This window comes from Bubalus bubalis, chromosome 11 (genome assembly GCF_019923935.1).
Source record: "Bubalus bubalis isolate 160015118507 breed Murrah chromosome 11, NDDB_SH_1, whole genome shotgun sequence".
Classification (NCBI taxonomy): Eukaryota; Metazoa; Chordata; class Mammalia; order Artiodactyla; family Bovidae; genus Bubalus; species Bubalus bubalis.
In genome coordinates, this window is record NC_059167.1 from 17811447 (window position 1) to 17838599 (window position 27153).

General features: G+C 38.0%; 1 protein-coding gene across 7 annotated transcripts in view; it reads right to left on the minus strand.

Moving 5' to 3' along the window:
* Positions 1-27153, minus strand: part of LIN52 (lin-52 DREAM MuvB core complex component) — a 114928-nt gene that overhangs the window by 71427 nt on the left and 16348 nt on the right. The window lies entirely within an intron of this gene.

Genomic DNA, 27153 nt, shown 5'->3' on the forward strand with positions numbered 1-27153 from the left:
ATGAAATTGGAGTTTTCTTCTTCCCCTATAAATAATCATTCTGAAGGTTTCATTTGATCTCTTTTCAACATTCCAAAAGAGATTTTAAAGGACCATTATGTTTGATACTAGAATAAGAATTACTTCTGGTGATACTTGCTTGTCAATAGACTCAACCAATGCTCTATACTCTTTATATAACCACTTCTGCATAAGCTTCAAAGTGGTCTAGTTTTACCTCTACCACTCCCTCAACTACCCAGCTCTTTGCTTTTTATTTTTGTCTAAGGACAAAGATTACAAGAGGGGAGGGAAAAATAAAACAAAAAGGTGAAACAAAACCAAACCTCCAAACTTTACCAGAATCTAGAAGTCTTAATGTTTAACTCTTATTCCAATAAAGTAAATCAGAAAAATACCAAAGACAAGAAATAATGTCTGTTTCTTAAATAATAAGCTTAACAGATCCCTAGTACTGAAGACTAGAATACTGTAAGTTAATTGTTGCCCTCTCTATTCTATAAGCCTGTAAAATTCTCTGTGAAGGAAAAAATGATTTTATCACATGCTATACTCTTCTACTTTCCGCAAATTACTTACATGAAACTAGCAGGTTTTAAAAACACCAACCCAAACACAAGATCTGTCTGGAAAGCAGAAGCAAAGAACACAGATTTTACCAGCTAACTTCCACATGATTGAATGAACCAAGAGTGTCAACAAAGTTATACACAAGTCAATACTCATCTCTGTGCATCTCTATGGGATGAAGCCCTACCAAATTAGCTCTAATATGATTTTGAAATTCTGGGCCCTGTCAAGAAATGAAGGTTAACAGATCTTTTTAGAGATATGGAGGATGCAATTGACAAGGTTTCGATTTTGTTCCTGTTTGACCCCTTGATGATTTGAGATCCATTTTACACTTCAGAGAACCCAAATGTCATTTTCAATTTATATATTAAGATTTTATTCTCTATGGAATAAAAATAATTCTAAGATAATACTAAGACTTTCAACCCAGATATCACCACCATACAAAACTTAGGTCATGTCTAGCTCAGAGATCTCAGTTCTAGCCAGTCAGTAAGCATTCGACATGGTTTCTGATTAGCTTTTGCTTACAATTATCAGTTCCTTTAGTTCGTTGTCAGATTAGTGTCCAGTACCAATTAAGAATTACTAAATACAGGCTGAATTTTATTTAAAAGCTTCTAAGAGGCAAATAATATTTTATCAAATGAGTTATTTGAATGAAACCAAGAAACACATCTATTGTTACTACTCTATGAGGCAACAGTAACCCTGGATTAAAAATCAGAAGACCTGGATTCTAGGTCCAGTTTGGCAAATAACTAAGTGTGTGACTGAACAAATCACTGAAGTTCTTTGAACCTCAGTTACCTCATTTATTCAAATTGGAATAACAGAAGAATAGTAGAAAGAATTAAATGAGAAAGTACACGTGAGAAACATTGCAGGCTAGGGACTTCTCTGGTGGTCCAGTGGTTAAAAATCTGTCTTCCAGTGCAGGGGATGCGGGTTTGATTCCTGGTTGGGGAACTAAGATCCCACATGTGTGGGACAACTAAGCCCTTATGCAACAACCACGGGGCTTGCAAGCCACAACTAAGACCCAATGCAGCCATATAAATTTTTAAAAAAAGAAATAGCAGGCTCAAAAATGTTACTTGCCTTTCCCTCTTCATGAAACATGATTCAGATTTCTGGTTCTGTCACCAATGAGCTGTGTGGTTTTCCTTAGGCAAGTCACCTAATATCTTTAGGCCTCTGTTTTTGTATCTGCAACATTAGAGGGTTGAGACTCAACGATCTCTAAGATTCCCTTTCAACTCTAACAAGCTATGATTACCAATCCTGTCACTAAATTCCTGGATGATCGAGATCTAAGTCGCTTCATTTCTTTTGACCTCAGTTTCCTCACCTTTAAATGGGAAACTTGTAAGAGGAGGAAAAACAAGCTGCCCGTAAACATAACTTTACTTATTAGCGATCAAAGAAATACATATAAAAAACAATAAAACAAAATTTTTCACCTATAAAATGGGCAAGTACTAAAAAGTTTCATGATATCTAGAGTTGGCTCTTTGTGTGTGTGTATGTGTTAGTCACTCACCCATGTCCGACTCTTTGCGACCCCATGGACTGTAGTCTTTCAGGCTCCTCTGCCCATGGAATTCTCTGAGCAAGAATACTGGAGTGGGGTAGCCAATCCCTTCTCCAGGGGATCTTCCCAACCTAGGGATCAAACCTGGGTCTCCGCATTGCAGGCAGATTCTTTACCGTCTGAGCCACCAGGGAAAACCAGAGTTGGCTATAAGATATAGGAATACAAGTACTTTCATTTACTGTTCTTAGAAATATGATTTGGACAAGTCTTTCCAGAGGTCACTTTGGCAAAATGTAAAAGTTTTTAATGTGCCAGTCACTTGATCTAGAGTAAAGGATGCTATTACAGCATGATTTACTTTTAGTAAAGCACTGGAAACAGCCTAAATGTCCATTAAGAAAGAATTAATGAAAAAAAAGAAAGAATTAATGAAATACATTATGTGAAGTGAAAGTCACTCAGTCATGTCCAACTCTTTGTAACCCCATGGACTATAGACTCCATGGAATTCTCTAGGCCAGAATACTGGAATGGGTAGCCTTCTCCAGGGGATCTTCCCAACCCAGGGATCAAACCCAGCTCTCCCACATTGCAGGCAGATTCTTTATCAGCTGAGCCATATTATAATGGTAGTCTGCACAGTCACAAAACTGATGATTTTGCTGTTTTCATGGGTACTGAAAGAAGTTCACAATGCACTAAGTCAAAAATGCAGGTTGTAGAACAGGAGTAGCATGACACCATGCATGTTTAAAAATATATATATATATGTATATGCGTGCGTGCGTGTGTGTGTGTCTGTGTGTGTGTGTAATACCTCTTAGAAATGTTTGCAGGATTTGGAGAAGTGTTCACCAAAAAATTAAAAGTGATTACTATTTTAGGATGCTGTGATTTGGGGTGATTTTTGCTTTCTTTATATTTTCTACAATGAATATGTACTGTTTTATAATAGCAAAAAAATAATAAAGTTCATATTTAACTTTTAAAATGAATATTACAAAAAAGATTCTATGACTGTTTAACAATTCTTTTCAGTTACTAAGCAGTATCCCTTGTTCTTATAGTCCATGACATAAACCATGTACGTAGTTGCATCTTTACACCACAATCTAGCTGCTTACCTAGACATACTAAGCACTTCTCACATACCATTTCTAATCTTCTCTACAATGCTGTAAGACCAATTTCACTCTAAAGGAAACCTAGCAGAGCTTTTACATTGTAGAAGCTGTTTTTCCCCACATTAGATGTTATTTTGAAAAGAATAAGATACTCCAAACTGAGATCTTTAAGGCCAGAAAATTCTCTTTACTTTAAAAAAAAGTGTAAATACAAACAGATTTTATTCTTGGTTATCCTTTAAATCTCAATTAGAAGCACTCCTGCATATAGGAATTCTAAGCTGACATTAGGTATAATACTCTCAAGATTGCTGAAACCAGGGGAGGCACCATTGTTTGTAACCAAGTACACTGGACAATGAGGGGTGAGATCTGGACTGGTTATTTGTTACAGGATGGCCTGCATAGGCAAACAAGAAACCAGAGTACTTAAAAATAAAAAATGTCTAAATCATGTTAAAATTTTTGGATGCCATCCAGCATTAATTAAAAGCATATTAAAGGACTTACCTGGTGGCAGAGTGGATAAGAATCCGCCTGCCAATGCAGGGGACAAGGGTTGGGTCCCTGGTTTGGGAAGATTCCACGTGCTGCGGAGCAACTAAAGCTGGCGCGCCACAACTAAGCCCATGTGCTGCGCCTAAGGAAATCTGTGTGCCCAGAGCCTGTGCTCCGCAGCAGGAGAAGTCACCGCAACGTGGAGTCTGTGCACCAAAAAGAAGAGCAGCCCCGCTCCCTGCAACTTGAGAAAGCCCAAGCACAGCAATGAACAACCAGCACAACCGAAAACAAACAAGCAATATTTTAAAAACCTAATTAATTACTCTTCATTTCTTGACATATAACTTAAAGTGGAGAGAGAAAGAAAAGGAATGTCTGTGATCTAAACATAGAGGCACTCTCTCACCTTCCCACCAGCGAAGAAATCTGCATCTCTCTTTCCTCTTGTATGATCTAGTCATATGATCAATCTAAGGCCGGTGCACCTGTGCCCTAAACCCTAACACTTCAAGCCCTCTCGGGGACCTTGCTTACACTTTATCCCTTTTCACCTCTCTCTGCCATCTTTTCATCTTTGTCATAGAATTTAAACATATCTAAGTCCACTGTCCTAAAGTAAACAAGAAACTTTGACCACTTCTTCCTCTTGCGAATACCCTTTCTTCCTCTTAATAGCCAAACTCCTATTTCCATCTCCTATTTCACAGGTTGCTCACTCACCCATGCATTCAACAGCCTACACAATGGAGAATTCACACCCAAAGCCAAACCCCATGTCAAAAATCCAACTCAATAAAGATCTAAATGTAAGACATGACACCATAAAACTCTTAGAAAAGAACATAGGTGAAACATTTTTTGACATAAATCGTAGCAATATTTTCTGAGATTACTCTCCCAGGGCAAAAGAAATAAAAGCAAAAATAAATAAATGGGACCTAATAAAACTTAAAAACTTTTGCACAGTAAACTATCAACAAAATAAATAGACAACCTATGAAATGGGAGAAAATATTGCAAAAGATGCAACTGACAAGGGCTTAATTTCCAAAACATGCAGACAGCTCATACAACTCAACAGCAGAGAAACAAACAACCCAATCAAAAGTGGACTGTTGTTGCTGTTTAGTTGATAAGTTGTGTCTGACTCTTTTGCGACCCCATGGACTGTAGCCCGCCAGGCTCCCTTGTCCACGGGATTTCCTAGGCAAGAATACTGGAGTGGGTTGCCATTTCCTTCTCCAGGGGATCTTTCCAACCCAAGCATGGAATTTGTGTCTCCTGCATTGCAGGTGGATTCTTTACCACTGAGCCACCAGGGAAGCCCCCAAAATGGGCAGAAGACCTGATAAACATTTTTCCAAAGGAGACAAAGAGACAGACAACAGGCACATGAAAGACACTCAACACTGCTACTTATTAGAGAAATGCAAATCAGAACTACAATGAGGCACCACCTCACACCAGATGGAATGGCTATCATCAAAAAGTCTCCAAATAGTAAATGCTGGAGAGGATGTACAGAAAAGGGAACCCTTATACACTGTAGGTGGGAATGTAAATTGGTTCAGCCACTATGGACAACAGTATGTGCTGTGCTTAGCTGCTCAGTTGTGTCCGACTCTTTGTGACCACATGGACGGCAGCCCGCCAGTTTCCTCTGTCCATGGGGATCCTCCAGGCAAGAATACTGGAGTGGGTTGCCATGCCCTCCTCCTAGGGATCTTCCCAACCCAGGGGCTGAAGCCAGGTCTCCTGCACTGCAGGCGATTTATTTACTGACTGAGCTAGCAGGGAAGCCCAAAAATACTGGAGTGGGTAGTCTATCCCTTCTCCAGGGGATCTTCCTGATGCAAGAATCAAACTATGGTCTCCTGCACTGCAGGTGGATTCTTTACCAGATGAGCTACCAGGGAAGTCCATGGAAAACTGTACAGAGGTTCCTTAAAAAACTAAAAATAGAGCTACCATATATCAGGAATCCCATTCCTCAGTATACATCCAGAAAAAAACAAAAACTCTAATTCAAAAAGATACATGCACTTTAATGTTTACAGCAGCACTATTTATAATAGTCAAGACATGGAAGCAACCCCAGTGCCCATAATGTATATGTATGTAATGCAATATTAATCAGTCATAATTTGCAGCAACACGGATGGACCTAGAGAATGTTATGCCAAGTGAAGTCAGAGAAAGACAAAAAGTGTATGATAGCACTCATTTGTGGAATCTAAAAAATAATGCAAATGAATCTGTATACAAAACAGAAACAGACTCACAGACATAGAAGACAACAGACTCACAGACATAGAAGACAAACTTGTGGCTACCACCAAAGCGGGGGGCGGGGGGTGGGGGTGGGGGAGGGGAGATTAGGAGTCTGTGATTAACAGATACAAACTACTACATAAAAGAGATAAGAAACAAGGATTTACAGTATGGCACATAAAATTAGACAGTATCTTATAACAACCTATAATGAAATATACTCTGAAAAAAAAAAACAAAACCCTGAATCACTATTAGTTTTGGTACACCCAAAACTAATACAAATTGTATCAATTATACTTCAAATAAAAAAATAACAAACTCATTGTCTTCCCTTACAAACATCTTCCTCCACTATTGTTCCTTCTAAAAAAGCTTTAGTGACAGATTGTAGCATCCTTTTGTCTCATCCTCAGAAAAGACTTCCTTCTCTGATCACCCCTTACAGATCAGAAGAGGTCTCACAGAGATTTGTTGTTATGGAATCTTATACTTCTTCACAGCACTCATCACAACCCTCTCACCATAGATTATTTCTGTAACGGTTTGATGTGTGTCTTCCTCATGACTGCTTTGCTTACTGCTGCAGCCTCAATTTTTATCACAGTGATGGGCTCATTTTAGTTACTTTAAATTACTTTTGTTGAAGAGATCCTTAAGAGAAGAGGGGAAAAAGTTCAATCAATTGATTGACAGATCAGTCCTTGGTGAGGTATAATTCATATAGGATGAACTGCACATACTTGAAGTGTGCAGTCTGGTGAGATTTTCTTTTTAATATGCTTGGCTGCATCGGGTCTTAGTTGCAGCGCATGGACGCTGGCTCTAGGACTCAGGGGCTGCAGCACGCAGGCTCTCTAGTTGTGGCACACGTCAAGTTTGGAAGGGAAGACAAACGCTTTCACCACTACTGAGGCAAACCCTTCTGAGTCCTATGACTGATGAGAATTTTGCCGTCTGGTTGGCGGGAGCAGGCACTATCACTGGCCCTGTGGTGCCAGCCAGTATTCCTTCCTGTAATCCTTTCGAGGGGCTCTCTCCTCAGCCTCATGTATAACAGCTTCCTCACAAGACTGCACTGGCGAGTACTCAGCTGATTACTTTAGCAGAACCCTCTGCGGATCTCCAGGGTTCTCTCCATGCCGCCCTCTCCCCTCTGGTACTCTGTTCTCTGACCTCTTGCTACCTTGGTCTCTCCAGACTCCTAACTCTGTTTCTTCAACTCAGGGAGTCTGCTGCTCTCTGCCTGAGTTCCCCCTCCCAGCACTGCAGCCTGGAAACTCTCAAAACAGTAAACTGAGATAATCACAGCGCTGACCTCCTCTCAGGGATCACTATCTTTTATTGCCTGACAGCCAGTGTGCTAAAAACCACTGTTCATATCTTCTGTAGTTTTTTAAAAAACTGTCTCAGGTGAGAAGGTGAAGCTAGTCCCTGATATTCCATCTCAGTCAAAAGCAAACATGCCTCCACTGTTGTCTGTGTGCCCCTAACTCACATGCCCAGAGGAGAAGTCTAGGAGTCATCCTTGACACCCTCTCCCTCCCCACCTCTGCTGATCTTCTATAGCCAATCAATCAAGACTTATTCTTTGTCCTAAGTGGCTCTCAAATTCAAGGACATCGCTCCCTGGACACTATCAGCATCCTAGTTCGAGGCACCATGGTCTTTTTTTCCAATTTATTTGGTTACATGGCATGTGGAATATTCATTGTATCATGTGGGATCTTTCACTGCGGTACATGGACTCCGTGCTCTACGTGTGTCTCACGGGTTCCAGAGTGCACAGGTCAGTAGTTTGAGCATGCATGCTTTTTTGCCCTGAGGCATGAGGGATCTTTGACCAGGGGTCAAACCTGCGTCCCTTGCATTGCAAGGCAGATTCTCAGCCACTGGACCATGACGGAAGTCCCAGCACCACAGTCTATAGACTATTGCAATGACCTCCTACTTGGTCTCCCTAGTTCTTCTCACGTCCCCCTCCAAACCAGTCTCTACACAGCCAAAACCTGAATATTCCTTGTCTATGCCCTCCATTGACTTGTCAGAGATCTCAGAATATCGTTCAGTATCCTCAATATAACCAAGAAGTCTTACATGATTCAGTCTTTTTTTTTTTAATTTATCTATTTGGCTGCTCTGGGTCTTAGCTGTGGCATGTGGGATCCAGTTCCCTGATCAGGGATCGAACCTGGGCCCCCTGCATTGGGAGCTCGAAGTCTTAGCCACTGGACCACCAGGAAGTCCCCATAGTTCAGCCTTTGTCAAGAATTAAATACTATGCCTTAAAATACTGAATTTTAATGCTGTAAGGATCTGAGAGGTCTTTTAGTCCAACAGCTTCATTTTTCAACTGAAGAAACTGATGCTCAATGTCACACAGCTAAATTCCTGATAAAGGTGCACTAGGCAGCAATAAAATTTAAGATTTATCGACAGCTTTCTAGGTGTCAAATATCATACTATGCATTTTTAAAAACTGAATCGAATCTGCATTTTTTAAAGTGAGTTTTCAAAGTGTACAATTCAATGGCATTTAGTAAATTCACAATATTTTTCAACTACCACCTATATAAGTTACAAAACATTTTTATCACCCACCAAAAAAATCTTTTACCCATTACTCAGACAGCCCTCATTTCCCTCTTTTCTTGCCCCTGGCAATCACCAATCTCCCTTCTGTCTCTATGAATTTACATACCTAGGATGGTTCATATAAATGGAATACTATAATATGTGATTTTTCATGTCTGGCTTCCTTTATTGAGTATAATGTTTTTGAGATTCACCCATGTTGTGAGACTCGGACCATAAGAACTGATGCTTTTGAACTGCGGTGCTGGAGAAGACTCTTTAGAATCCCTTGGACTGCAAGGAGATCAAACTAGTCAATCCCAAAGGAAACCAACCCTGAATATTCACTGGAAGAACTGATGCTGAAGCTCTAATACTTTGGCCACCTGATGCAAAGAGCTGACTTGCTGGAAAAGGGACAAGAGGGAGTGGACTTAGGTATACCTATGGCTGATTCATATTGATGTTTGGCAGAAACCAACACAATACTGTGAAGCAATTATCCTTCAATTAAAAATTTAAAAAAATTAATTTAAAAAAGAAAAATCTAACTTTCCTCCCATGTTACCACTTTTCTTTATTACTACCTCATTGTCTACCATGCTGGCAAAGTGAGTCTTTTAAGAAAATACATATGATTATACACTTACTATGCTTAAAATTTCTCATATGCTGCCCATGACGATAACAACAGTTAATAGCTTTTAAGCATTTATTAAGTACTAATATACTATGCAAAGATTTTATAAATAATATTGTATTAAATTATCAAAACAATATTCTAAGGTAACATCTCAAAGTGAATGGTCAGGAAAACCCTGAGGATCCTGGGGATCACTAAGCCCCTTTCAGAGGGTCCATGAGTTCAAAACTACACATATGATACTAAGATGGCTTTTTCACTTATTCTCTCAGAAGCGAACATTGAAGTTCTTTAGAGTCTACTGAACAAAAGGTATCATAACATACTGAAAGAAGCAGCAGATACGAAAACTTAGCTCTTTATCAATCCAAACATTAAGGGTATTTGAAAAATGTAAAAACCACCATTCTTATCAATATTTTTTATTTGGAAAATAGTTACTCTTCATAAAAATATTTATATTAACATGTAATGGGTTTGTTCCTATATTTAAATGAATAAGTATTTTAAAATTTTGTTTTAAATTCTGAATTAAATTCAGAAATTAAATATACATAAAATGCACATATAATCCACATAAACAAGAGTTTTTGGGTGATCAACATTAACTTCTAAGAGTGCAAAGGAGTCCTGACACCAAAAAGCTTAAGAACCACTATTCTAAGATTTTCATCTCCATTTCACAAACGAAGAAATCAGGGCTAAGAAAGTCAAGTTACTGCCTAAGTGGTAGATCAAGATTCATAAGGCTGTAATAAAGCTTCCAGAACCCAAGCTCTTAATTACTATTTTGTCCTTTCCTATTAATATTAGCTATTTATCACCTGGATCCTATCCACTTATCTTCAGGTAATTGTTCTTTCCCTTATGTTATCTTCAGGTCATCAATCTCCCCACTAGCCTGAGTTTCATGAGACAGAGGTATTTCTTAAGCTATACTGCAATTCCTATAAGTTAATATACTACAAGATTCAAAAATTGGAATCAAGATTGCCGGGAGAAATACCAATAACCTCAAATACACAGATGACACCACCCTTATGGCAGAAAGCAAAGAATAACTAAAGAGCCTCTTGATGAAAGTAAAAGAGGAGAGTGAAAAAGTTGGCTTAAAACTCAACATTCAAAAAACTAAGATCATGGCATCTGGTCCCATCACTTCATGGCAAATAGATGGGGAAACAGTGGAAACAGTGACAGACTTTATTTTTCTCGGCTCCAAAATCACTGCAGATGGTGACTGCAGCCATGAAATTAAAAGACACCTGCTCCTTGGAAGAAAAGCTATAACCAACCTAGACGGCATATTAAAAAGCAGAGACATTACTTTGCCAACAAAGGTCCGTCTAGTCAAAGCTATGGTTTTTCCAGTAGTCATGTATGGATGTCAGAGCTGGACTATAAAGAAAGCTAAGTGCCAAAGAATTGATACTTTTGAACTGTGGTGTTGGAGAAGACTCTTGATTGTCCCTTGAACTGCAAGGAGATCAAACCAGTCCATCCTAAAGGAGATCAGTCCTGAATATTCATTGGAAGGACTGATGCTGAAGCTGAAACTCCAACAATACTCTGGCCACCTGATGTGAAGAAGTAACTCAGTGGAAAAGATCCTGATGCTGGGAAAGACTGAAGGCGGGAGGAGAAAGGGACGACAGAGGATGAGATGGTTGGATGGCATCACTGACTCGATGGACATAAGTTTGAGCAAGCTCCAGGAGTTGGTGATAGACAGGGAAGCCTGGTGCGCTGCAGTCTATGGGGTTGCAAAGAGTTGGACATGAGTGAGCGACTGAACTGAACTGAACTGAATATACTAAGGTAGTATACTCTTCCAAAGCTTTCTTTAAACCAGACAAACAAGTTTTGCATCCTACCAATTATAGATAAGATATAATTCCTTGGTTCTGGCACCTTAAGAGTTTTGTCTTAAAAACAAGTCTCCCAAAATGTCCAGTGATACCAACAATTAACTAGTCTTCCAGTGGACGTGTTTTGAATCATGAAATCCATCCGTAAAGTCACTGCTCACATGTACATTAGGTACAATGTACTCATTTCTACAAAGCGTCTATGAACTGAAAAAGAAAAACTATGCTAAATGGTAAGCCACTAAAGATCATGTACAGTGTTAAAGCTGATTTCCTAAACCATCACAGCAAAGATGCCCAAACAAGCTCTTTTTCTGCAGGCATTTTCTTCTTCATGCTGCCTGTCCTTTCTAGTTGACTGGAGGAAGTGAACAAATTGATTTTCACAAGATGTAGCTCCAGTCCCCACGAAGTTGGTTCGTCTTTTTAAACACCTAAAACAATTCCTCAAAAGAAGCCTATCTAGTAGGCTCAACTCTTTCTAAACATAATCCACTGCACAAGGTAGATTTCTCACTCCAGGGCAAATTGTTAGGTCTATAAGCACAGCACTTAACTAGGTCATTAATAATCCATCTGAAATCAATGGCTCCGGGGTAATTACCTGTGGTTTTCCCATCCCATCCAAACAACTTTTCTCTGTTCTAACAATTCTCTATTGCTTAGATCTTCTGTTTCCATTTTATATTACTCACTCTGTATTTCTTATACCACTAGCATATTGGTGTCCAAAAACATGCAAAAAGATCTGTCCTCTGTTTTTATAATTAAGGGACAGAAATTTTAATAACTAAAACAAAACTAGGAAAGTTATGACCTACCTAGACCAACCTAGACAGCATGTTAAAGAGCAGAGATATTACTTTGCCAACAAAGGTCCATCTAGTCAAGGCTATGGTTTTTCCAGTAGTCATGTATGGATATGAGAGTTGGACTATAAAGAAAGCTGAGTGCCAAAGAATTGATGCTTTTGAACTGTGGTGTTGGAAAAGACTCTTGAGAGTCCCTTGGACTGCCAAGTGATCCAACCAGTCCATCCTAAAGGAAATCAGTCCTGAATACTCACTGGAAGGACTGATGTTGAAGCTGAAACTCCAATACTTTGGCCACCTGATGCGAAGAGCTGACTCACTTGAAAAGACCCTGATGCCGGCAAAGATTGAAGGCAGGAGAAGAGGATGACAGAGGATGAGATGATTGGATGGCATCACCGACAATGGACGCGAGTTTGAGTAAATTCCGGGAGTTGGTAACGGACAGGGAGGCCTGGCATGCTGTAGTCTGTGGGGTCGCAAAGAGTCGGACACAACTTAGCTACTGAACTGAACTGAATAGTAAACTAAAATCTTCCTTATTCTTTCTATTCCTATTCTAAAATATGTATCAATTGTGTATCAATATGTATCAAAATATGTATCAACTGTGTTATTAGTTCATTATGCAAGTTCTTTCCTCATGTAATGCCCAAGTTAGTCAGCAAAGAAAACAGTTAAAGATGCTTCAACAGGCCTCTTAGTGGTCTAGTAGTTAAGACTTCGTGCTCCCAAGGCAGGGGGCACAGGCTCATTCCCTGGTAGGGGAACCAAGAGCCCAGATGCCATATATGGGGGGGAGGGGGGGGAGTGCTTTGGCTTTTCTAGGAAAGTAGTTTCCAAGGATCTGCAAATGACAAATGGTAATATACATAAAAATGCATCACTCAACAAGGGTGTCAGAAAAGCTACACATCAAATCAGGAAATCAGTGAGTTGAGGAAAACATACCTTCATTGTCTCAATGTGAATTTTTTCATTCAATACCAATAATGATATTCTGATATTTCCATGGAGAAGTGGGAGAAGAAATCAACCACCCCAAGTTACAGAAGTAATTTATTATTTATTTCTAAAATACTATAGCTGTGACATTATTACAACCTAAATTAAAATGACAGGGGCAGCATTAACACAAGAGGAAAATACTGCCAAACTAAAATTCAAAAACAGCAAATGACTGCTAAAGACAATGACATGCATGAATGTCATAATCAAAATGTTGAGCAAAAGAAGCCAGCCACAAAAGAATATATAGTTGGCGATTCCACTTATAGTTCAAAAACAAGCAAAATTCTTTTATATTGTAAGTCATAACAGTGCTTGACTTTGCGCCAAGGGCAGGTAGTGACTGAGAGGGGCATGAAGGAGGTATTATATATTGGAAAGGTTCTATTTTTTTTTTATCTGTTCAAGGTCACAGTTATATGGGAGTGTTGTTTTATGAAAAGTCATTGAGCTGTACATAATCTGTGTACTTTTCTCCATGTACACTTTCCATTTTTAAAAATGTATTCAAGAACAAAAAATGATAGAACAGTGGAATATTTTTATATCCTGATTTTAAAGTTTCATTTTAGTTCTTTTTGTATTCAGTATCCAAAACTTTAACCTGTCAAATTCAACTATTCTCTCAAAGGATTTCTTCACTATTATCCAACCAATTTTAAATGTATTCTCCTACAACAGAGTCAATCAAATATAACAGTTCTTCCTTTAAAAATACCATTCTTTTTTCTATTTCTGAAGTCTTTTTCAGGTACACCAAACATTGGTAGCTTTGGCCAAGCTTTTAATTTAGACTTAATGGTTAGAGATTAAGACTTCTAGACACCACATGTCATTATTTTTCTAGACTTCCCACAGCAAAGCAGTCTATCATCACCTATAAATTCTCATGTAATATCGCCATCCTCCCAGATCATATTTCCAACACAAAACAGTGTTGAGAATTAAGAAAAAAAGAAAAGGAACTAATATTACATTAAAACAAAACAACAAAAAAAACTCTTCATTTTGTTGAAGTCTCTAGAGTATCAAAAATGAAATAGAGAGTCAAACAAAAATATCAGGAAATGTCAGTTTACTTCCCCAGGAGCAGAAACAGTCATTCTTATACCCAAAGCCTGGAAAGAAACTCAACTTGCATGCATACCTAATAACTGCAATTATTCAGTCTTTCTCTCCTCTTTGTCATAACAAAACCATATACAGTATTCCCAGCCAACGGGGAAAAAAAATTATCAGGACCATTTTACTTCTCAAACAGCTGCAATTCCATTTAAGACTAATAAGACATTCTACATGGTGCTTTGCTCCTATTGAGTAGCTTATGACTTGAGTTCAGTTCTTCAGCTACAAAGAAAGGCTGAACATAAAGCTGAACAAAATCTTGGCCAATGTTTGCTTATGAAAATATGCCTCTTTCACAAACTGAATCATCTCTTGCCACTGACTCAAGAGCTTACCACTCCTTTTGTTACCCAACTTCTACTTCTGGAAGACTGTGGTAAGGATGGGAAATGAAGTATTAATATCATTAACTTTCACTTTGCTATTCATCACTTGCTTAAAATGATCAATTTTTGTTAATGGATCTAGTAATTTTTATTTAGAAAGCAAATAACTTTTCTTTAATGGAAAAGAGTTTAAAATTTTAACCGTACAGAAAATTAAGAACACAGATCTTTCAAGAAACCAAAATTTTGTTTCTAGAATGGCATATAATTTTTCTTTATTTTTTAAGATAGCTTTTCCCTACTCAGAACAGAATGTGGTCACTGTTGATGATTTACAAATTTCAGAAAAAACTTAAAAAAAAAATCACTCAAGATAGCCATCAAAACATACTAGTATTAATTTCTCATTTAAATGCTTTCTTCTCTGCAATCACCCTCTGTGGGTTTTTTTTTCAGTCTAACTTTATTGAGACTTTTGATGGCTAAGTTGAAGACATCGCTCAGTAAATGTCGCATTACACTAAAAAATATGTGACTTATTTTCAAATATCTTTTGATATTGATTTCTAACATAATCCACAGTGGTAAGAGAACAGACTCTGTATGGTTTCAATACCTTTAGACTATGAAATTTTTGCACCTTGTTTTATGTTTCTGGATATATTCAGTGCCTTCTAGTTTACAATCTATGGGAACTTGAATAGAATTTGTATCCTACTGTTGTGTGAAAATTGTATAAATCTTAATTATGTTGAATTGGTTCACAGTGCTTTCCAGGTCTACTATATTCTTCTGCTTCTCTGTATATTCATTCTATTAATTTTGAGAGTTTGATATTAAAATTCCAACCAAAAATCTTAATTTATCTACTTAAAAAATAACTGTAATATATAGTGGGAACTAATGTAACTTTGTTCTGTATTTTCCAAGTCTCCCGTAATGTGTTATCATACTTTCATAATTTAAAAGATAAAAACTAAAAAAAAATACTAGTATTTTTCCTTCCAGTCATGTCTACACCCATGCTCTTAAAACAAGAAGGAAAAAAACTGCTGACATTGTGTCCTGCAATTTTTCACTTGCATTTTCACTTGCAATTATCTTTACATATAATGAGCATTTTTCTGTCCTTAAATGCTCTTTATTGCTTTAACATGATTTTTACTAGCTACATTGTCATCTACTGTACAAATATAGAATACAGTATCTACTGTACTTGGTTATTCACTACTAAACTTTAAATTCTTTGACTATGTACATCCGTTTACCTATCACACATTTTGTAGAACTATGCAGAATACTACTTTGAAACCAACCTCAAAAAAATTAATTTAAGCCCTGCCTGCTTACCTCTATCTTTCCCTTCCCCACCCCAAAGTCAGAAGAGAATAAAACACCACAAGTATTTTATGGTAAAATCCTCTTTGTGTGTAAAACCACTGCAGAGGCACAGTTGGGTTTATGAAATAACTCGACTAATGGATAAAAGATATGAATGCTTATAAGCCTTAAAGGTAATTTGAGGCTTTGTGTATCCTAATTTGTTAACCAAGGGAAAAATGAGAAATAATGGCATGTATTTTTCCCCATTATCATAATACATTTTTGAAAACAAAATACTTAAGGCTAAATTGACAATTTCTAATTATGAGGAATATCTCTGATCCCTTTAAAGTGGGATTTCTGGATTTTATACTGTATTACTACCTAAATAGGATGAAATGCTAATGACTACGGCGAGATGGTATGGTAATGCAGAATACAAAGACAAGTTTCATTTGGTATTTGAAAAATGCAGATTACAATACTGCCCATAAAGTGCTTTTGAATCAAGTTTGCTAGCTTAATGTTTCATGTTAAAATAATTTAAATTTACATTTTCTGCAATTTCTCGTGCTTGTTAATGGAGAGGGTCAAGAAACATGAAAAAGTTCATTATCACAAGTGAAGAAAAATAAACATTAACACAAGGTATTAATATTCTGCCTATAAAGTTGGCAATGATTTTTAAAAAATGATATTTGGTGTTAGCAAGGGGGTAGGGGTAGGAAATACTTTTCTGGAAGACAATTTGGCAGTATGCTGCTGCTAAGTCGCTTCAGTCGTGTTCGACTCTGTGGGACCCCATAGACGGCAGCCAACCAGGCTCCCCAGTCCTTGGGATTCTCCAGGCAAGAACACTGGAGTGGGTTGCCATTTCCTTCTCCAATGCATGAAAGTGAAAAGTGAAAGTGAAGTCGTTCAGTTGTATCCGACTCTTAGCGACCCCATGGACTGCAATCTACCAGGCTCCTCCGCCCGTGGGACTTTCCAGGCAAGAGTACTTCCCTCTTAATTAGAGATCCCACAGTTCTCCATCTACATGTAAAATGCAATCTTCACTCACAGGAAGACTTAACCCTGATGCAGATACAATCAAAACTTTGCTATTAATTAACAGATGCATCAATTAATTTCCTGGGCTCCAAAATCACTGTGAATAGTGATTGCAGCCATGAAATTAAAAGATGCTTGCTCCTTGGAAGGAAAGTTATGACAAACCTAGACAGTGTATCAAAAAGCAGAGACATCACTTTGCTGACAAAGGTTCGTAGTCAAAGCTATGGTTCTTCCAGTAGTCATGTACAGACGTGAGAGCTCGACCATAAAGAAGGCTGAGTGCTAAAGAATGAATGCTTTTGAACTGTGGTGTTGGAGAAGACTGTTGAGAGTCCCTTGGACTGCAAGGAGATCAAACCAGTCAATCGTAAAGGAAATCAACCCTGAATATTCATTGGAAGGACTGATGCTAAAGCTGAAACTCCAATACTCTGGCCACCTGACGCGAAGAGCTGACTCATTGGAAAAGACTCTGATGCTAGGAAAGATTGAAGACAAAAGGAAAAGGGGGCGGCAGAGGATGAGATGATTAGATAACATCATCAATTCAATGGACATGAATCTGAGCAAACTCTGGGAGATAGTGAAGGACAGGGAAGTCTGACATGCTGCAAATCCATGGGTCTGCAAAGAATCAGACACAACTTAGTGACTGAAAAACAACAACAAAATAGATGCATCAACATCAAATATTTTGGGCCAATTGACATTATTCAAGTTTAAACTGTTGATTATTTTTTTCCAGTTAAAGATTTAGATGTCTACCATATACAAAGAACATAACAGTTTCCTTCATAGCTTTAGGTAGCTAACTGAATGGAAAAGCACTACTATGCAATAAAACTATGCAAAAGTAATCTACTCAATTGAGAGGTGTAATGATCTGCCAAAGGTTATAGAGACCCCAAAAACCCATTTATGAAGTTACGGATATCTTATTTCACACATGCATTTCCCTGAGAAAACAAATAATTAAAACGTTACTTGTTACCTAAGTAATGTGACTAAACTAGGCAAAAGCATTGTTTTCATCCTATTAATAACACTAACCTATACAAACAGCTTTTACTTATTTCTAAAACAATTAAGATGCCCATCGACCAAGTGAAAGTGAAAGTGAAGTCTCTCAGTCGTGTCTAACTCTTTGCAACCCCATGGACTATAGCCTACCAGGCTCCTCTGTCCATGGGATTTTCCAGGCAAGAGTACTGGAGTGGGTTGCCATTTCCTTCTCCAGGGATCTTCCCAACCCAGGGTTTGAACTCAGGTCTCCTGCATTGCAGGCAGACACTTCACCCTCTGAGCTACCAGGGAAGCCCACCTACTAAGGAATATGTAAAAGAGGTGATTTTTTAGTTTAACCAAATCTTTCTTCTCTTTCTGACTTCCCTGTCCTTAAGCAGGATCAAAACATCATGGTGAACTCTAATTAGTTTACTCCCCAAGATTCATCGAGACAGTTTACCCATCTAGTACTGAAAATGATATACCTGAAACATCTATTGCTGGTACGCTTCTTTCCATTAACACTGCCACTATTCATTCAAGCCCTCAATCATTCTTGCTGGACTCACAGTCCTTGCTAGCTTCCAGCCTCCTGTCTCTACCATTACATTCTATCCTATGCATGATGCTCTTAAAAGGTGCATGACTTCCCTACTCAGAAACCTTCAGTGGTAGAATTTTTAATGATGCAGAAGAATGCTTAAGATAGAAAGAATGGGAGGGGGAGCACAGACAAAAACTACATACTATACATACACTATAGCCTCAGTTATGTTAAAAAGCATGCCTGTGTATACATACGGGTCCAAGTAGAAATGTAAACACACACACCCCTACACAAATAGAAAAGGGAGGGCCAGGACGAGGAAACACATCAACAGTGGCCATCTCTTACTGGTAAGGCTGTGGTTATTTTTACTTTCTTCTTTATCTTTACAGTAAACAAATTTGTGGTAAACGGTCTTTTAGTAAATAAAGTATCTCTACAAACCATCTATAACGAAAATTAGTTAACGTTACAGTCATTAAAATACTTTTTAAAGAAATTTCACACGCTCCCCATTACCTATGAGTCTAATTCCTCATCCCTCAGCCCAGCTCCTATTTCCCTCCGTTCAGTTCTTATGAGCCCTAATATAACCTGGGCTTCTTAAAGACCTTATTAAATCACTCACACTGTTCCTTGAGCATAACTGTTCTTTCAAACTCTGCTTGCTCCAGATCTTCATTCCACCTGGAATATGGTCTGTTTCCATTTCCACATCAAAAACCTGTGTTCTTTAAAAAGTTTATCTTCAATGATCCAGAAATAGTAAGTACTACCACACCCCTTTCCCGGGTCCACAGTCGACCATACTAACGGACTTCTCTGAATCAAGACTCCTCAAAATTCTCAGTTCAACAGCACTAGGAAATCCTCACTAATCAATCTGTGTTGACATACAATATGAAACTTATCTGCCATTTCTGTAGCAATCAAATGTAATTGCCACTTCTCCCCTATCCCCAGAGTTCTTAGTACTCTTATAGAGCTATCTCCTCTACCTTCCATTAAGAATCATTTACTTAACTGTCTTATCTCCATTTTCTACTAGATTTTAATCTACAAAAGGGCAGTAATTATGTCTTATTCATCTTCATATCCCCTACAAAGCCTTGTAGGAAGTAGGCACTCAAACAGTTGCTGAATTGAACACTTTCTTCTTTTGCTATTATCTCATCACTCAAAATGGCTAAGCACTTGAAAACTTTATTTTAAAACAAACTCTCCTTGAAAATCTAGGTTTATTTCATCAATTTTAGCTTACATTCTTACTTTAATAAGGCATTGTCTGATACCACTTGGTAACTGGGAGAGTTGAAGGACAGAACAAGACAATCTGAGATGAGACAGCTGAAGCCATTCTGAGGGTCTTAGATCCAGGTATGGAAGTTACTGAATTAAATTACCACATTTTTGGTTTTTTCTACCAATCTCCTTAATCAAAAGCAAAATGTTATTTCTGACAACAGGGAAACTGAGCATCAAAAATACACACTGCTTAAGAAAGGAATCTTTTTTTAAATATGGAGAGATGAAAAGGAAAAACAAAAAGCTAAAACTCAAGTAAGTCATCAACAAAGTTAGGCAAGCAGTCCAGTAAAGTCATAAGAATCTGTATCTCAATAAGAAACCCAGTTCAAGAGATAAGGGAAGAAAAAAGCCAGAAGTACAGTAAGACTCATGCTGCCATCTAGAGGTTAAGGGCTAGTGAAAAATCATTTTTCTCCTTAATCAGTCAAGTACAATTAATTTAACTTTTAATTATTATAGATAGAAGTACAGGAATTATAAAGTAAGCCTGATATCAGGCCACAAAGAAGACCATCCAGAGTATAAGAAGTCTCTCCCTGCCCTTCTTCATGGATTAAAATAGGAAATTAACAAAGGTAACAGTTCTTTTTCGATGATTCAATGGATGTTGGCAATTTGATTTCTGGTTCCTCTGCCTTTTCTAAATCCAGCTTAAACTTCTGGAAATTCAAGGTTCACATACTGTTGACGCCTGGCTTGGAGAATTTTGAGCATTACTTTGCTAGCATGTGAGATAAGTGCAATTGTGCGGTAGTCTGAACATTCTTCAAGAGATGGGAATACCAGACCACCTTACCAGCCTTCCAAGAAATCTGTATGCAGGTCAAGAAGCAACAGTTAGAACTGGACATGGAACAACAGACTGGTTCCAAATTGGGAAAGGAGTACGTCAAGGCTGCATATTGTCACCCTGTGTATTTAACTTATATGCAGAGTACATCACTCGAAACATCGGGCTGGATGAAGCACAAGCTGGAATCAAGATTGCCGGGAGAAATATCAATAACCTCAGATACGCAGATGACACCACCCTCATGGCAGAAAGTGAGGAAGAACTGAAAAGCCTCTTGATGAAAGTGAAAGAGGAGAGTGAAAAAGTTGGCTTAAAACTCAACATTCAAAACACTAAGATCATGGCATTTGGTCCCATCACTTCATGGCAAATAGATGGGGAAACAATGGAAACAGTGACAGACTTTATTTTCTTGGGCTCCAAGATCACTGTGGATGGTGACTGCAGCCATGAAATTAAAAGACGCTTGCTCCTTGGAAGAAACGCTATGACAAACCTAGACAGCATATTAAAAAGCAGAGACATTACTTTGCCAACAAAGGTCCATCTAGTCAAAGCTATGGTTTTTCCAGTAGTCATGTATGTATGTGAGAGTTGGACAGCGCCAAAGAATTGATGCTTTTGAACTGTGGTGTTGGAGAAGGCTCTTGAGTGTCCCTTGGACTACAAGGAAAACAAACCAGTCCATCCTAAAGGAAATCAGTCCTGAACATTCATTGGAAGGACTGATGCTGAAGCTGAAACTCCAATACTTTGGCCACCTGATGTGAAGAGCTGACTCATTTGAAAAGACCCTGATGCTGGGAAAGATTGAAGGCGAGAGGAAAAGGGGACGACAGAGGATGAGATGGTTGGATGGCATCACCGACTCAGTGGATATGAGTTTGGATAAACTCTAGGAGTTGGTGGTGGACAGGGAGGCCTGGTGTGCTGTGGTCCATGGGGTGGGAAAGAGTAGGACACGACTGAGCGAATGAACTGAACTTTGTGTGTGAAGTCACTTCAGTCATGTTCAACTCTTTCTGACCCTATGGACTGTGTGTGTCTGTGTGTGTGTGTCTATGTGTGTGTGTGTGTGTATGAAGTCGCTTCAGTCATGTTTGACTCTCTGCGACCCTATGGACTGTAGTCTGCTTGCGCACACACATCTGTGTGTGTGTGCATGTGTGTGTGTGTATGTGTGTGCATTAAGTTGCCTCAGTCATGTTCAACTCTTTGAGACCCTAAGGACTGTAGTCTGCCCACGGCGTTCCTCTGTCCATGGAATTCTCCAGGTAAGAATACTGGGAGTGGATTCCCATGCCCTTCTCCATCCACCAAAAAAAGTTGCATCAGTGATTTCCCTGGCAGTCCAGTGGTTAGGGCTCTGTGCTTCCACTGCAGGGGGTACAGGTGTGATCCCTGATTGGGGAACTAGGATCCCATATCCCACAATGCATGGTCAAGAAATAAATAAAAGAAAGAAAGAAAAGCTGCACCAAATAATTTGTAGTGCAAAAACAACCTCATCAATGCAGACTACCAGAACGAAGTACCAGGTTTGAATAGGGAAGTCTCAATCTTATTTTACCATAAAATGTTATTTTAAAAACTGGTAGCTGATTAAATTAAGCCTAAGCACAGTCCTGGATTTAGAAAAGGCAGAAGGAATTTCAAAAAAAATCTACTTCTGCTTCATTAACTATGCTAAAGCCTTTGACTGTGTGGATCACAACAAACTGTGGAATATTCTTAATGAGATGTGAATACCAGACCACATTACTTGCCTCCTGAGAAACCTGTACACAGGACAAGAAGCAACAGTTAGAACTGGACATGGAACAACAGACTGGTTCAAAATTGGCAGAGGAGTATGTCAAGGCTGTATACTGTCTCCCCACTTATTTAACTTATATGCAGAGTACATTACGCAAAATGCTGGGCTGGATGAATCACAAGCTGGAATCAAGATTGCCGGGAGAAATATCAACAACCTCAGATATGCAGATGACACCACTTTTAATGGTAGAAAGTGAAGAGGAACTAAGGTGAAAGAGGAGAGTGAAAAAGCTGGCTTAAAACTCAACATTCAAAAAATGAAGATCATGGCATCCAGTCCTATCACTTCACGGCAAATAGATGGGGAAAATGTGGAAACTGTCAGATTTCATTTTCTTTGCCTCCAACATCAATGCAGATGGTGACTGCAGCCATGAAATTAAAAGATGCTTGCTCCTTGGAAGAAAAGCTATGACAAACCTAGACAGTGTATTAAAAAGCAGAGACATCACTTTGCCAACAAAGGTCCATATAGTCAAAGCTATGGTTTTTCCAGTAGTCAAGTATGGATGTCAGAGTTGGACTATAAAGAAGGCTGAGTGTCAAAGAATTGATGTTTTTGAACTGTGGTGCTGGAGAACACTCTTGAGAGTCCCTTGGACAACAAGGAGATCAAACCAGTCAATCCTAAAGGAAATCAACCTTAAATATTCATTGGAAGGACTGGTGATGAAGCTGAAGATCCAATACCTTGGCCACATGATGCAAAGAGTTGACTCATTGGAAAAGACCCTGATGCTGGGAAAGACTGAGGGCAAGAGGAGAAGTGGGTGACACAGGATGAGACGGTTCGATGGCATCACTGACTCAGTGACATGAGTTTGAGCAAACTCTGGGAGATAGTGAAGGGCAGGGAAGCCTGGCGTGCTGCAGTTCATGACATGAGTTTGAGCAAACTCTGGGAGATAGTGAAGGGAAGGGAAGCCTGGTGTGCTGCAGTTCATGAGTTGGACACGACTTAGCAACTGAACAACAACAACAACAACAGCAAGAATCCTTCCTGAAATAGCTAAATGAACATACAGGATTAGCAGAAGCAATTACTTGTAGCAAAATAAGCTAAATTTCTTAAAGCTTTTTAGATAGTAATATACTCAATGTGGTCTTCTTTACTTAACAATTTTTTAGCCTATCTTTCCTGTATAGTACAAGGTAATTTCAAACCAGTACAAGTAAATGAATATAAATCAAACTGAGATTTTTATTATATGGTTTATGGTGAAGTGTAATTAAGAACAAATGCATCAAATTCAATCTCTTCATGATAAAAACACTCAATAAACTAACAATAAAAGATAACATCCTCAGGGAATTCCCCAGCAGTCTAATGTTCTCCCAAGGGCCTGGGTTCAATCGCTGCTCAGGGAACTAAGATCCTACAAGCTGAATGGTGTGCCCTCTCCAGAACCCTGCCTCCCAAAAAAGATAACATCCTCAAACTGACGAAGGGCATGTACAAAAACCCCAATATCATACTTAATGTTTTCTCCCTAAGATCAAGAGGAAGACAAGGATGTCCACTCTTGCCACTTCTATTCCACACCATACTGGAATTTCTAGCCAGGGCAATTAGATAAAAATGAAATAAGAAGAAAGAAAAGGAAAAGAAAGGTAAGAAAAGGAAGGAATGAAAAAAGAGAGAAAGAAAAGACATCCAGATTGGAAATGAAGAAGTAAAATATCTCTATTTGCATATGACAATTCTGTATATAGAAAATCTTAAGTAATCTACTAAAATACAATTAGAACTAATAAATACGTTCAGTAAAGTTGCAGGATATAATATCAATATACAAAAATTGATTGTATTTCTCTACAGTAGCAATGCACAAACTGAAAATGAAATTAGAAAAACAATTTCATTTATAATAGTATCAAAAATTTAAAACACTTAGGAATGAATTTTAACAAATGAAGTATAAAACTTATACTTTGCAAACTGCAAAATATTGTTCAAAGAAATGAAAGGAGACTTGAATAAACAGAAAGATATACCACATTCATGAATGACCTTAATTTCATTAAGATGAAAATACTCTCCCTGAAACTAATCTACAGATTCAATGCAATTCTACTCAAATGTCATCTGACCTCTTTGCAGCAACTGACAAGTTAAAATTCCTATGGAAATTCATGAGACCCAGAACATACAAAAAAAAAAAAAGAAAGAAAAATCTTCAAACAGAAAAACAAAGTTGGAAAACTCACAAATCCAAATTTCAAAACTTACTACAAAGTTACAGTAATCAAAACAGTGAGGTACTGCTGTAAGCACAGATATACAAGTCAGTAGAACAGAACTGAGAGTGCAGAAATAAAACTTCATGTTTATGGTCAATTGATTTCTTACAAAAATGCCAATACAATTCAGTGGAAAAGGAATAGTCTTTTCAACAAATGGTGCTGAAACAACTGGATATCCACACTCAAAAGAATTAATTTGCATCCCTAACCTCATACCATATATAAAAAATTAACTTAAAATGGATCAAATACCTAACTATAAGAGCTAAAGAATAAAACTCTTAGAAGAAAACATAGGTATAAATCTTTATAATTAGGCAATAGTTTCTTAGGTATGACATCAAAATACAATCAACAAAAGAAATAACTGATAAATTGGACTTCATTAAAATTAAAACTTCTGTGTCTCAAAGAATACCTTAAGAAAGTAAGAAGATAACCCACAAAGTGTAAGAAAACGTTCTACAAATTACGTATCAAAAAAGCAACCTCTTTCTAGAATACATAAAGAACTCTTAAAACTCAATAATTTAAAAAAAAATCCAATTTTTAACTGGGCAAAGGACCTGAATATAGTTCTCTAAAAAAGACATACAACTAGTCAATAGGTACATGAAAATATGCTCAATATCACTAGTTATTAGGAAAAATGCAAACCCAAACCACGGTGAAATACCACTCTTCATAATACATCCACTAGGACGGATTTTGTAATAATTTTTAAAAAACAAATAGTTAAGTATTGGCAACGTGTTCAGAAATTGGAACCTTCATACACTGCTGATGGGAATGTAAAATGGTGCAACCAGTATGGAAAATATTCTGACAGTTCCTCAAAAGATTAGATATAGAGTTACCATATGACCCAGAAATTCCATTCCTAGTCATAAACTAAAGAGGATGAAAACATATGTCCACGTAAAAACGAGTACATGAATGTTCACAGCAGCATTATTCATACTAGCCAAATAAAGGAAATAACCCAAATGCCCACTAACTAGTGGATAAATATAATGTAAATAACCTATAAATACACCTATACAGTAGATTATTCAATTCTAAACAGAAATGAAGTCTTGATACATGCTTCAACACAGATGAACATTGAAAATACTATGATAAGTGAAAGAAACCAGTCACAAAAGACCACATAATATGATTTAATTTATATGACATGTCTACACGAGATATTCATAGAGACAGGAAGTATACTAGTAGTGGCCTAGGCCTATGGAGTTTAGGGGAAAATGAGGAGTGACTGCTAACAAGTACAGGATTTCTTTGAGGGGTGACGAAAATGTTTTAAAATTGATTGTGGTAATGGCTGCACATCTCTGAAAATACTAAAAATCACTGAATTGTACACTATAAATAAGTGAATTGTAGGGTATGTGAATTACATCTCAGTAAAGCTGTCATAAAAAAAATGAAAGGGAAGAAATGAATCAGAACTCCAAGCTTTAGCTCTAGTTTCAAATTGCATGATCTGCTGCTTTCCCAATCTTCACATTCCACTTAAAATTATTTTGAATATTGCCAGCAAGCAGGTCATCCACATAATTACTAAAATGTTTGTAGCCTTCAAAGACAGGGGTAATTTTTTTTTTTAATGGACAAAAACTGTTGAGAATCTATTCGATAAGATTTATGACAGTTCAATGGGTCTGAGGAATAAAACAAGACATGTGCTGCTGCAACTTACATGACTAAATCATGAACACTGTCCAGGTCATAATAATGCTGTGGGCTGCAGTCCATGGGGTCGCTAGGATTGGATATGACTGAGCGACTTCATTTTCACTTTTCACTTTCATGCATTGGAGAAGGAAATGGCAACCCACTCCAGTGTTCTTGCCTGGAGAATCCCAGGGACTGGGGAGCCTGGTAGGCTGCCCTCTATGGGGTCGCACAGAGTCGGTCATGACTGAAGCGACTTAGCAGCAGCAGCAGGAGCGGGGGTCAGGTAGAAGACAAAATCAAACCATTATCAAGAAGCTTCACACTATATTTACTATGTGTGGTTGATCACCCACTGTCATAAAAGAAAAATTCCAGACATTATGAGATCTTCAAATGTTACTACTCATCATTAAAACACAAACTATCCAGAAAAAGAACAATTTCCAGAAGCTCCACTTTTTCAGTTTTAAGTGAATGGATTTCATTTAAAAAATCTGTTAATTTCATCAAAAGGCATTAAGGAGTTGATCATTCAGTCATCCAACCAGCAAATACATACTGCACATCTACCATATGGCAGGTACTCTGTGGGTTACAGAAGACAGCTCCAAAATATGATTCTTACCTTCAACAGCTACAATTAATCTAAGAGATAACACACAAACCAAAAGTCTCCCAGAATGGTAAAAGTGACAAAAAAATGAAACAAATGAACTGCTCTAGGAGCTATCTCGGAGGTCAGAAAAGTGAGTTTACTTTCTAGATCAAGTTTGAAAAGGAAAGGCTGATGAAAGAGGTAGATTTTGGCTAAACAATGAAGGACAAATAAAATTCCTATATTAGAAATAGGTCAGGGAGGGCTTTCTGAGAAAAGGAACAACATGAATTGAATTAAGAAGATGGGGAAGTGTCCCAGGAAGAGAATTTCAAATGCAGACAATGCACGGTATTCTGTTCGGGAGCAATAAGAAGGCTAGACGTTAGGCTCAGCCCAGAGTAAGGGGATTTTGAAAGCCA